Source organism: Crinia signifera, chromosome 1, assembly GCF_055691185.1.
Source record: "Crinia signifera chromosome 1, ASM5569118v1, whole genome shotgun sequence".
Taxonomy (NCBI): domain Eukaryota; kingdom Metazoa; phylum Chordata; class Amphibia; order Anura; family Myobatrachidae; genus Crinia; species Crinia signifera.
The window spans coordinates 88,021,077-88,035,022 of record NC_139217.1 but is presented as its reverse complement, the minus strand read 5'-3'; the positions used below and the strand labels follow the sequence as shown (position 1 = coordinate 88,035,022).

Genomic DNA, 13,946 nt, shown 5'->3' with positions numbered 1-13,946 from the left:
CAACCTGTACCTTCTTTTATTTGTGTCTTAACTGATCTTGATTTATTTGGGTAACAAACAACTCTCCTGTTATTTCAAACGATATGTGGGATAATGTTCATTTGCATACTGCTGCCACCTACCACCCTGGACCACTGCAGGGTATCGCTCATGAAAACAAAAAGGGAATATTCTTCAAATGTCTTCAGATGTTCTCAGTTGTTGGCTATTTATGTAATTTTTTACTTTATTTTGTTTGTCCTGAACAGAGAACGTTGCTGCATTGTTTCCTTCTTTATCTACTTGCAGATATATATTATCGCCTAAACATAATGACTAAATGCCACGTTTATGTGGAGAGGGCAAAAAAGGGAAAAAATAGGACTGTCCCCTAGGGGTCAGAACTTGGGGGCGCAATGTCACGTGTTGCTTAACCTGCAGCTGTTCAGTGGAAGGGATAGTTAGTTCCGTATGGAAGACAAGAGTAGGAAAAAAGGATGAACAGCGCACTAGTGATGAGAATCGATATGACAAATTTATTTACACAATGCATGAAAAGTAGTAAACAACATTTAATAAAAATACATAAGTTTAAAAAGAGGGGTTGAAATATTATGCACACTTGATAGCGGATAAATGAATAATGAGGGGGTCCCCCTACAGTTGAAACAAGTGCTGGAGAGTCCGTTCCTATATTCCCCTGGACAAATCTGTTGGTGTCATATTTACCACCCTTGATGTTAAAGGGATGTCCTCGTCCGAGTGTCCACGGGTCGGCCCAAGATGGCACAAATTACCGACAGTGGAAAGGTGGCAAGATGCTCGGATGCTCCCAGAAGGATGGATGATGGACGGTGAATTACCGGATGTTGTTCTTCAGGTTTGAAGCACGAGGAAACAATGTCCCAGGGTGTAAGAATTGTATATCCAGGGGATGGTTCGGGCTGCAATCCAGAGATTTAGGTGACAAATGAAAGAGAGGGGGGGGTTCCCCAGTAGCTCCCTGATGCGTTTCGCCACTCTTGGTGGCTTTATCAAAGGTGGGTACCAAACCATAAAAGACACAGTGCAAACAACGCAACCAACAGAATCTGTCCATTGAGCTTATTATACTGTATAATCAGGCTCCAGACTGCTTCTGTTTACTGTAGAAGCTGACAGGACCCATCACATCTTTCATCTTGTGTTTGGTATATATATAGATGTGCCCCTTAGTATCTGTGTACTTGAAGCAACAGTGACATTACCATTATACCTCTGCTGTGTCCATTAACTATAGTGACAGTACAGTGAGGGCACAGGGACACCACAAATGCCAGCATAACTGTAATGCTTTTGGCTGCAACTCCTTTCAACCTGTACCTTCTTTCAATTGTGTCTTAACTGATCTTGATTTATTTGGGTAACAAACAACTCTCCTGTTATTTCAAACGATATGTGGGATAATGTTCATTTGCATACTGCTGCCACCTACCACCCTGGACCACTGCAGGGTATCGCTCATGAAAACAAAAAAGGGAATATTCTCCAAATGTCTTCAGATGTTCTCAGTTGTTGGCTATTTATGTAATTTTTTACTTTATTTTGTTTGTCCTGAACAGAGAACGTTGCTGCATTGTTTCCTTCTTTATCTACTTGCAGATATATATTATCGCCTAAACATAATGACTAAATGCCACGTTTATGTGGAGAGGACAGGAGAGTATGGAATTACCCATTTGTTGTCAACTTCAATTCCTTTTAGTGCATTCCAAACGTATGTCCACCATCTGCTGGAGTTCTCCTTCCGTATTGTGAATATCCGTTATCACACGTCTGAGAATGTTGGAGAAATTCCTGTGGAAATTTCTTGCTACATGTATCATGCAAGGCAGTAATGGTTTGAGGGGGCCACAGAGACCAAGGATCATATTTTGCTAAATATGTGGGGATCTTTACATTTTTAGGGGAACTCAGCACTGATCATCTGATCAATTTCATGAAGTCTTATTAGATCTGAAATCAAAATCACATTGTGTGTATATACTGTTTATGAACTGTCTTCTTTCCAAAGATTTCTATGTCTAACATAATAATGAACATAAGTTAATGCATCTTGGTTCTTTCAAGTATAATTATTAGCTGATAAGCATAATACTGCACAATATTGTTTTTTGGGGGCTCAGGGCTTCCATTACTGTAATAGTTTATGGAATGTCAATGCTGTAGCCACCTTCACCTTTCATGAAAATGAGAGAATACTGCATTGGATCATATGAGTGACAAAACTCAGAAATACATTGCAGTGTTATCTTGCTCAGGAAGCACTTTGCCTTGGATTGTGATTTTCATCCACCTGGAAAAACAGCGACCTCGCTAATGGATGAAGCCTTGAAGTTCTTGTGTCAAACGTTTTTCAGCATGGATCCCTATTTGATAACTGTTTTTATGTAATGGCATTTGTTCAGAAGCAGCTTTACAACTTCTAATGTAAGGACAACTGATCAGAACTAATGTAAATCTGCAGGGAGTGGCGGTTAGTTTGACATGAAGGAAGGTAACTGCCCACTAGGTGGTATATCTGACCGTGGAGTTTAAAAGTTGGAATGTAATTATCCTCTCCTACTTCATTCCCCCCGAAAGCAATCACTGCTAAACATCTGTTTTATTGATATATAAATGATATCTGTAAACCGCTGCGGAATATGTGTGCACTATATAAGAAACTGGTAATAAATAAATATACATATATATTTATATATATATATATATATATATATATATATATATACAAAGAAATGGGGAGGGGGGGACAGACCAATAAGTATCATCCAAATCATAGCTTTAATAGCACTCATACATCTAAAATCACTGTGTTTAGCCTCATGGTCTAGATTCTGATGTCTCCGTTTATATCACGTCTGCACAATCACAGTATCACCCACGTACTGTAGCAGAATCAGGTGTCTGATGTTACCACATCATGCGACCTCTCGCTCTATCTAATATACTGTATATATTGTATATAGCACCAGGGACATATTAAGAGGACAAGGCCCATGTTTAGTAGCCTTTACCCAGATCCCCCCCCCCCCCTATCTAGCCAACATCGCTGTACATTCTAAACTCTAAGGTCACTATTAGACCTTAGAGCTGTCCCAAAATCTATAACACATGTCTCCTGAGAAATGGGGAATCATCCATTTTCCCAGTGATTTTTCTACTGTGCATGCGTAAAATGCTGGGAAAATTTCAATTTTCCTGGTGATTTTCTCAGAACAGCTTCGGCCAATGCGGGATCCATTACTGCTAAGTATTGAAAATAAATTGGTGCAGTGCAGGGTGTGCGGCAGGGGCTCCTCTACTACACACCCTATGCCCATTACTGATACACCACTTTCTAGCACCAACATGTGCAGCCAACGATGGTCTGACCCATGCATATAATAACAATAGATATGTCTTACTGTTGAACCCCGGACATATGACATTTGGTTGGCTAGCAATTTTTACCAGCCAAATAAACTACAGTATGGCATGAATGAGCCCCTTTTATGGCTACTCTAAAGCAAAGGACCAGCTCATATAGCAAAGGACAATAATCTTAATTTTAAGGGGACGTACTGTTAGCTCCTCTTACTGCATTCACGTTGCAATAACATAATATATTATAGATGAGACATACAGTATAGGGTGAAATTTAATAGGATAAGAGATTCAGGGCGGGATGTTGTAACATCCGCGCCCATTATCGCCGGCTACCGCATTATTAATAACGGCATATGCTGTAACATATGCCGTTATTAACGCAAGGGACAGCTCTTGCGATAAGAGCTGTCCCTTGCGATGCGGTGCCGGCACTGGACTTCCGGGTCTGTGACCCGGGAGTCCATCTGCGCATGTGCAGACCCCGGCGACGGCCGCAGGGCACGCTGGGAGGGATCCGTGACGGATCCCTCAAACAGCGCTGCGGTAAGAAGCCCACAGGCTTCTGCAAGGAATCGCCAGCTTTTGCTGGCGATTCCCTCCGCAGCGCTGGCACTGCGGAGGGGGCAAATAGCATATAGAAATGTGGTAATAACCCAGAAAACAGGGTTTTTACCGCATTTCTGCTTTACAGAATCTCCCCCTCAGAAAGTGAGAGATTTGGTAAGAGGCAATCATTTACACTTTATAATCAAACTGATTTTGCAGTGTAAATGATTGCCGCTTTAAAAAAAACTGAACATTTCTTACCAAATCTCTCACTTTCTGATTCTCTCATCCTATTACATTTCCCCCATATATTTTAAATGCATACTTAGTAAATATTGACATTTTCACATGCCCTTCCCACTGTCATTATAAGGTCAGTGTTACATTTTTAGTGCAGCTCTGAGTACAGAACATATCCTTAGTACGTTTTCCCAGCGAGGCACTGAATACCAAAGCTGCATATATATTCCATATTGTCTGTGCGTCTTGCGCCTCTTTGCAATTCCTCCTCCCGGTTTGAAACTGGGAGGGAGTAGGAGAGAAAACGCACCAGGTTATCTGAGTTTCCATGAACTCTGAAGGGATACGGTCGGTTGGTCAACCTAAAGATGGTCGACAGTTGACAGGTGTCTAGGTCGACATGGAACAAGGTTGACAGGTGCTTAGGTCGACACAAGCATTAGGTTGACAGTCAAAAGGTCGACATGGGGTTTTTCACTGTTTTTTTTTGAGCCGACATATGCCGACAGGCGGTATTTCATGTCCTACCATCCACTGGGGCATTGTGGGTGAACAAAATAGTGTGCCGAGCGTAGCTCGAAGCATGGCGAGGGCATGCGGTGCACTTTAACCTGTGTCCATGTGGACTGTGTTGGGTAAAAAAACAGTGAAAAATCCCATGTCGACCTAATGCTTGTGTCGACCTAAGCACCTGTCGACCTTGTCCCATGTCCACCTAGACACCTGTCGACCTTGCAGTATGTCCACCCAACGGTGTTGACCGAATGACTGTCGACCATCTTTAGGTCGACCAATCCATCCACACCCAATCTGAAATGGCGCATCTGCTGAGGATGCTGCTTATTTCTACCAATTATTACTCCTTATAGTGGGTTATTCTAGTTCACTTGCAAAGGCACAATCATTCCCTAATGGACAAAACCATATGCACTGCAGGTGGGGCTAATGTAACATGTGCAGAGAGAGTTAGATGTGGGTGTTTTATTGTTTCTGTGCAGGGTAAATACTGGCTGCTTTATTTTTACATTGCAATATAGATCAGTTTGAAATACAAACCCCACCCAAATCTAACTCTCTCTGCACATTACATCAGCCCCAGCTGCAGTGCACATGGTTTTGTCCATTAATGAGTTATTGTGCCTTTCCGAGTGAACTAGAATAACCCCCATAGTGAGAACGCAGGAGCTACAGGATTTCTTTTGACAACATGTCTTGAGTTTTAATGGAAAGAGTCCCAATCTACGGTACATGTTTCAGTAAGATACTTGTTACAGGAGCACTTAGCAGATCACCCGTGCAATCAGCAGTACAAAATATGATGTTTTTACAGGTAAAATGAAGAGCAAATATAATACATATTCCCATCTACTGTAAGTAGGAAAATTAGTAAGTAATAATATTCAAAAAAACATGAAGTAATTTTGTTATAATAAATGTACTGTACTTTCTGCTAAATGAAAGAATAAAATGTTTGCAAGGGACAGACGTTTTCACACCAGCATGTACAGTATAGCCATTAGCACTAAGTAATGAAGCGGCTTCATGTGCATATCAATTAGATTTGTTTCTTTCTAGTTTTTGCAGAAATCTATTTTTTTTCTTGAATGCAGATACAGTGAACATACAGTAATACCCCTTTCAGACATACTGCAATATCCCAGGTTTTTGCACATGAACGCGCATCAACCCAGGATTTTGGTATGTCTGAAAGGGTCAACCCGGGTTTTAAAACCCAGGTCTCTGACCCTTCTTTTTTCCTGGGTTGAGGAGCTGGGATTTACGACCCAGGCTGACCCTTTCAGACATAAGAAAAACTCGGGTTTTTCAGCAAATTACTGGTTATAACTACTTCACCCGGTAATTTGCTGCTGTAAGTGTGAAAGGTGCAGGCTGCACCCGGGAAAATGACCCAGCAGTCAAAATGCCGGGTTTTACCGGGGTAGTATGTCTAAATGGGGTATAACTGACTTCTATGCGGCTATACAGACTTCTTAAATCCAGCAGAATATCGACCTATTTCAGGTGTTGCCCTAAAGCCTGTTGACTTTCAGTGGTCGAATCAATGCATGTCGACCTTAATAGGATAGACCTAATAACAGTATAACCTTTGTATTATAGTGAAATGATTTGCTATATTATTTTTTGATCTATATTAGTGGAACATTTATATTAGTAACAGGTTTATATAATACAGGAGACTGGAGATTATATTTAAAAAGCCCGTTGAGGATACTGTCAACAGTACTTCGGGGGGGCGGGGCCTGATGTAGACGCCATCAAGCCCAGCCCAAGCAGGCAAATGCCACAATTTGTGGGCCTTCGAGGAGGGGCGTCACACGATTTGCATCTTTAGCCCCCCCCCCGCAAAGCCGCAAATCGCGGTTATTTACTGCTGCGGCCAGGAAGGTTCGGGGGATGCTGCTGGTATCCAGGAGGGTTGCCTACCTTTCTGGGTGGTGATTTAAGAACATTTTTAAGGATTCCTGAAACTCCAAAAACAGAACATGCAATTTCAGAGAATAGGATATATAACCTCAATTAAAATCTTTTAATGTGTTTGCATATTTTTAAATGAATATTATTAACACTAACTTATATATCACTAGCATATTCCTTTACACTTTACAATTGATGCACTCATAGCTTTATTGTAACAGACAAGTAACACTTCATGAAGCTTCAATTCATTCTCTATATTGTGTGTTTATTGGGCCCCATTCAGAACTGAATGCGCAGGTGCAAATTCGCATGACCAGCATTCAGTAAGATGCCGCCCCGTTAGAGTGAAATCGCAGGCTTCACGTAGCCCTGGACTTACTGGTGCAATGGAAAAAGGCATATCCGGTCTGAATATGGCTTTCACACCCTCCACTAAAACGCACAGGCATGCCTAGCATTTTCCCGTACACTCCCAGTGTTTTCCTAGGCACGCCTGCATTTTTCATGGCACGCCCACTAAATGGCCGGTTTCCACCACCTGACACCTACTTCCTGTCAACCACCTTGAGAAAGGTGTGGGTCTAGTTGAAAGATTTCATTGCAGGATGGCATCGCGCAGAGTATCGATAATGGATCGCTGTGCGATCAGGTCTGAATCGAGCACATTGAACAGGCATGAACCATATTAATATACACAGTGAAAATGGAAAAGCAGCAGGGCAAACAGTGAATAAGAAATAAATGTTAATTGATCTTATACTGTATTTGTGACTCAAGCCCCCCATACACTGAGACGATTTGGTCCGATTTCGGCCGATTGCGACCAATGCCGTCGGGTCCTGTGCACATCAGACCCGAACAGGTGGTCGGACCTGCTGCCTATCCCTCTACGTGACCTTATTATACAAGCTATCACGTTTATTTTGGAGCACAATTACTTTTTGTTTGATGCACATTATTATTTACAGACACGGGGGACTGCCATGGGGACAAGGTTCGCCCCGAGTTTCGTGAACCTATACATGGGTGCCTTCGAGGAGGAACATGTGTGGGGGAACAAACTCGGGGGGAACCTGGTCCTCTATGGCAGGTACATAGAGGATTTATTTATAATTTGGGATGGGGATGAAAACTCAGTAAACCAATTCACCAACAACTTGAACATTAACAATTAGGGTCTACACTTCACATCCACTCACAGTATATCCACCATTCACTTCCTGGATATTATGCTCTCCATTAGGAATAACAATATAGAAACGGAAACATACGTAAAATCAGTTGATCAAAACCGGTATTTAAAATTTGACAGTGCTCAAGCGAAGGGCTGGAAAAATAATATTCCGAAAAGCCAGCTAGTAAGAATAAAGAGAAATTGTTCGTCAGAAGTTGCTTTCCAAAAACAGTCAGAAAATATAATGAAATCATTTATAGAACAGGGATATCCGCAAAGTCTAGTCCAAAATGCGTATAGTGAAGTTACAAAGATAAATAGAGAGAATCTTCTTAAAGTGACAACATCTAAAAAGAAACAATGTATGACAGAATCAGAAGATAGAAATGTAGCATTTATGACGCAATATAATAACTGTGCACATAAAATCCAAAAAATTATTAATAAAAATATGTTCATTTTAGAACAAGATGATTTGTTAAAATATGTCTTAGGAACAAAGAATAAAGTGATTTTAAGGAAGGTAGAAAATTTAAAATCAAAGTTAGTAAGCAGTCATTTTAATAATAAAAAAGAAAAAAAACACAAAAGAAAATGATAAAGAAAACGAAAATAAGAAGAAGCAGATCATCACATAAAGTTTTTTTTGCCCAAGAAAGTTTTTATTCCAATCTCCGTATAGTCTCTCATACACTTTAGTACTGTATACCAACTGGGCATCAGTATGTGTAGTTAATCTCTGTATAGTCTCTGATACACTCTAGTACTGTATGCCAACTGGGCATTAGTATGTGTTTTCTATATGCATACATTATGTGAAGATTTATTTTTATTTTTATTTATTTAGTTTTTATTTTTATTTTTATTATTTTTTATTTTTATTTATATTTACTTTTATTCTTTAATTTTATTATATTTTATTCTGTTGTTCTTCTCGACTTACTATGTATTTTCGATTAGCTATAATAATAATAAAAAGTAGTGGCGACATATAGATAGAATAGGATATAATTGATCAATATACGTAGGAATAATTGACCAATGTTTTTATGTGTACCATTATGTGTATTTAACACTCTATGGCATATTTGTGCAAAGTAAAAAAAAAAAAAAAAAGATTTGGTAAGGCAAATATAACAAGGAGATAGAAATGCGAAACCGAGGCTTGGTTTTATGACAAAGATAGCCCATAGTGCGCTCCAGACATATGAATGAGGAAATAAAAACAGACATGAAACCGAAGCTTGGCTAAAGGAGTAATGCGCATGTGCAGAATAGTAAACAGAAGCCAGTGAATTGGCGAGTAGGTAAAATACACGCCCAGAAGGGTGGCGCATGCCCCGTTAAATACTAGAGACGGGACACACTTAAGTCATCTGATGAAGCCGCTGACATTTCATTAGGAGGGGAAATGCGTCATCAAGTAGTCCCTGTGTTGCCTGTGTGCGAGGTACCGCTGATCGGGGAGACCCGGAAGCCGGAGCAGTGTGTTCGAGATAAGGCTGGTAAGACGGACAGAACAGCTGGGAACCCGCTCAAGGCGTGGGTAATCAAAACCCCCCAAAAAGTGGATTACAAACTGGACATCTAAAACAGCCATGGAGCATAAGTATAACCTTCCTTTTTGGCATCTATACTATCAAAGTTTGCTAAAGAGTATGTATATGGCTAAATGACTGAGCACTAACCATTAGCTTGCTGGGAATCAGCAAATTACGTGCATCATAAGGCTGAAACTTAATCACTTAAAAACTAGTACATTTCAGTCTATCATGTGGTGTCATTCTGTTCCAATCACCAAAGCTACAACCTGCTCTGTTGCTGAACTTTGGAGTTCTTGGTTAGCCACAGACTTCCCTTGAGTTGCAACTATCTGGGCAGTGAGCAAACTGGATTCCCATCACCAGACCCCTTGTAGAGACAACACCTTTTTTGCATTCCTGCCATGGTGACTCTGCTCTACAGCTGCTGCCAGCTTCCTCATGGGTTATCCGTTCCCCGTTCTCATGACCACTGCAGTTACAGAAGACATTTCACACAAATCAGCAATTGCAGATCTATTGGCTACTCTACCAGACACAGATGCTCAAACTATAACCTGCAGTCAAACGCACATACAGCTGCTAGCCGATAGGTGTCTTTCACTCTTCCACCTGGACCAATCAAAAACAAAGAGCCGCGTCTCTACCAGGGACCAGCACTTAGACTGAATACAGGTTTAGAAGTTTAGTAATCAGCCCACAGTTGCATGGCCCTTTGTGGCTGGCTACTAATAGGGCCAGTGTATACCCTAGGTGCTGTTTACCCTTTGGCTATTCCACTGAAAAACACATTAAGATTGAGGTATACATATTCTGAAAACCTCCTGATCAGACTAAAGAAAATGCCTATCCCCATCACAAGCACAGTACAAGCATAAAACTGTAAAATTGAAAAAATATCTGAACCAACATAAAATTGCTCACAGGTTTTGTATTATCAGTGTATGAAATAAGGAATTATTCTCTCTCACTGTATGCGTGAGAACAGATGTGTGAAAAGAATCTTATAATTCACTACATCTATCAAACCAAAGATTAAATGGAAAAATAGTCTTGTAAATTACACAACAGTCTTCTGGACGTAGCAGTTTGTTTTGGAGCACACGGCTGAGTTATTTTTCATTATAAATCAAACAATAATTTTCTAGCCATAAAGGCAATTTACAGCAAATATCCTGTGCACTTCTTGAGCCTTTCAGAGAAATTATGCCAATTTCATAAGAGGGACTGATAAATAGACCTTAATGTATCTGAAATGTGTCTATAATGAGGGGATGGTACACGACTTCAAAGTCTTTGATAAACAATTGGTTGAAAAAGAATATTTCAAATGTCAGCGCATTGGGATTCAGTGAACCTAGCAAAGCGACACAAGATTTATGAAGCAGGCCTACGATTTCCTTATGATTAGCCAGTTATGCAGTTGATCTGGATTGTGAATATCACTGAACAGAACACTGCGGGGATACGTTACTAGAGGTTTGTGAACTGAAGTGAATGCATTAATAATAACACTAATTCATCAGTTGGCGTTATGTCAAGAGGAACCTGTTTAAACTAGGGTTTATTTTGTAGTGTTTTTAGACCTTTTTTTCATGCAATCCTTTGTTTAATCTAATACACAAAGACACTGACAGAGTTACACAGGCATATATACACACACACACAGATATATACTGTATACAAAGAAACAGAAACACTCATAAAACACAACACAGCACATTATTTATTTATTTACAGTTTCTTATATAGCGCAGCAGGTTCCGTTGCAGTTTCTTATATAGCGCAGCAGATTCCGTTGCGCTTTACAATAGTAGACAGTGATTAAACAAACTGGGTAACAACAGACAGACTTGGAGGTAGGAGGGCCCTGCTGCAAGCTTACAATCTATAGGGATATAGGAGGGAAATACAAGGACAGGTACCAGTAATAGCATAGCAGTCCCAACAAGTTACAAGTCCAGAAGGGAAGCTATATGATACATAAGTGCCTCAGAGGGTTATGCGTGTAGAACTTAAATATGATAGGCTTGCCTGAAGAGGTGAGTTTTCAGGGAACGCTTGAAAGTTTGGAGGTTAGTGGAGAGTCTTATTGTGCGTGGAAGGGCATTCCATAGGATGGGAGCAGCCCAATGAAAGTCCTGTAATAGTGAATGGGAGCTAGTGATCCGTGCAGAAGAGAGACGCAGATCTTGTGCAGAGCGGAGTGGTCGAGATGGGAGATATTTTGTGATAAGTAAAGAGATATAATCTGGTGCAGTATGGTTAATAGCTTTATACAGTATGCGAGTAGAAGTGTTTTATATTGAATATGGTAAGATACAGGTAACCAATGGAGGGACTGGCAGAGCGGATCAGCAGACGATGAGCGTCTTGCTAGATAGATCAGCCTAGCAGCAGCATTTAAAATGTAATTTCAGTGACGAGAGTCTGTTCTTGGGAAGACCAGTTAGGAGACTATTGCAATAATCAATGTGGGATATAATGAGTGCATGGATAAGAGATTTGGTAGTGTCTTGTGTGAGATATCGTCGTATTTTGTATATGTTTTTTAGATGCATGTAACATGATTTGGAGACAGATTGAATGTGGGGAAGAAAGGACAGTTCAGAGTCGAGGATGACCCCTAAGCAATGAGCTTGTTGGGTAGGGTAGATTGTTGAGTTGTCAACAGCGATGGAGATATCAGGATGGTAACTGTTCTTAGTAGGCGGGAATATAAGTAATTCCATTTTGGAAATATTGAGTTTGAGTTGGCGAGAAGATATCCAAGATGAGATGGCAGAGAGACATTCAGAGACTCGGCCCAAAACCACTGGTGACAACTCCGGGGTTGATAGATTTGAGTATTATCTGCATATAAGCACATAAACAGACATTCACATTGCATTCTTCCAAAAGCTCATAGGGGGAAATTGACTAAGATGGGAGTTCTATTTCACATGGGATGTTAATATGGCAACCAATCAGATACTACTTATTCTCTTCTAGAAGGTGCTAGATAAATAAGGAGTAGATTCTGATTGGTTGACCATAGCAACAGCGCATGTGAAATATACAGTAAGTCACATCTTAGTAAATTTCCGGTACTTGTTTCCTAGCACGGCCACCCCGATTTAAAATCGGGGTGGTCGTGTCGGAAAAATCGGGTCGATCGCATCGCATGCGATTTGGTCGCGATCGACGCGACCGACCCGATTTTTTGATTGAATGAAATGTAAATCGGGTCCCTGGGACCCGATTTTACATTGGATTCAATGTAAAATTTTCCCAACCCCCCCAAATTTAACGGCGTAAACCCCACCCCACGATAGACGCCAACCCGAAGCGTGGCGAGCGCAGCGAGCACGCGAGGGGCGGCGGTGCGCGTCCTCCGACCTTTTCATTCCCCTACAATCCACGTCGGCGTGGAGTTGAGAATAGAATAGTGTGGCGAGCGCAGCGAGCCACCGAGCCCGAAGCGTGGCGAGCGCAGCGAGCCCCGCGAGGGGACGCGTATACCTGTGAAGTTATACGCGTGCGCTCGCCACGCTTCGGGCTCGGTGGCTCGCTGCGCTCGCCACACTATTCTATTCTCAACTCCACGCCGACGTGGATAGTAGGGGAATGAAAAGGTCGGAGGACGCGCACCGCCGCCCCTCGCGGGCTCGCTGCGCTCGCCAAGCTTCGGGTTGGCGTCTATAGTGGGGTGACGACGGGGACATCTATAATGTGAAATGGGTCATATTGGCCCATTTCACATTTTTCACATTTTCTCACGATTTCAATGTTAAAAAATATTTTAACATTGAAGCCTATGGAAAAATCGGGGGCATCGCGTCGGGACCAATGTTAATGGTCCCGACCGACGCGATGTCCCCGATATTTTACCTTTCCCGACACGATTTCAATGTTAAAATATTTTTTAACATTGAAGCCTATGAAAAAATCGGGGGCATCGCGTCGGTCGCGTCGGGACCAATGTTAATGGTCCCGACCGACGCGATGCCCCCGATATTGTGTCTTAGCCGGCCAAATGGACCTGATTTCAAAGGAAATCGGGTCCATCGTATGGATCGTGTACCTTAACTTAAAGGTACACGATCCATAAGATTGTGGCCGTGCTAGGAAACAAGTACCAAATTTCCCTCATAGAATCTTCAGATTATGTTTGTTTTATGCTGGGCAAACACATCACATAAAATGCCTCTCTCACAGTGTATGTCACCTGATTGCCTGTGCCTTCCCCAGGAGGGCAAAATGTACGTCAGTTGTCCCCGGCAGAATATACACTGTCCATTGCAGCCGACTGAACAGCTGGACAATCTGGCATACCCAGATCAATATTTTTGGATCAGTTGGCTACAAACATGATGTAGTTATCTGCCAGATCTTGGACTGATTGGGCAGATTTTCATAGCTTGTATGCTGAGCACAAGGATTACTCATTTAAAAAAAATGCTGGTTACATTAGTGTATTACAATCAGAGGCGTAACTCTGGGAGGCTATGGAGTCATCTGCCGCTGGGCTCCTGCTCCTAAGGGGCACCTCTCCTCCCCTGCAAGTTTGAATCAGTTAACTGAAAGCCATGGATAGCGCTTCTGTGACTGACTCCCCCTCCTAGCAGGACCATAGATGT

General features: G+C 41.5%; 1 protein-coding gene across 1 annotated transcript in view; it reads right to left on the bottom strand.

Annotated features, from left to right (window-relative positions):
• FRG1 (FSHD region gene 1) overlaps positions 1 to 13,946 on the bottom strand; it is a 233,125-nt gene that overhangs the window by 169,677 nt on the left and 49,502 nt on the right. The gene's annotated exons all lie outside the window — the stretch shown is intronic.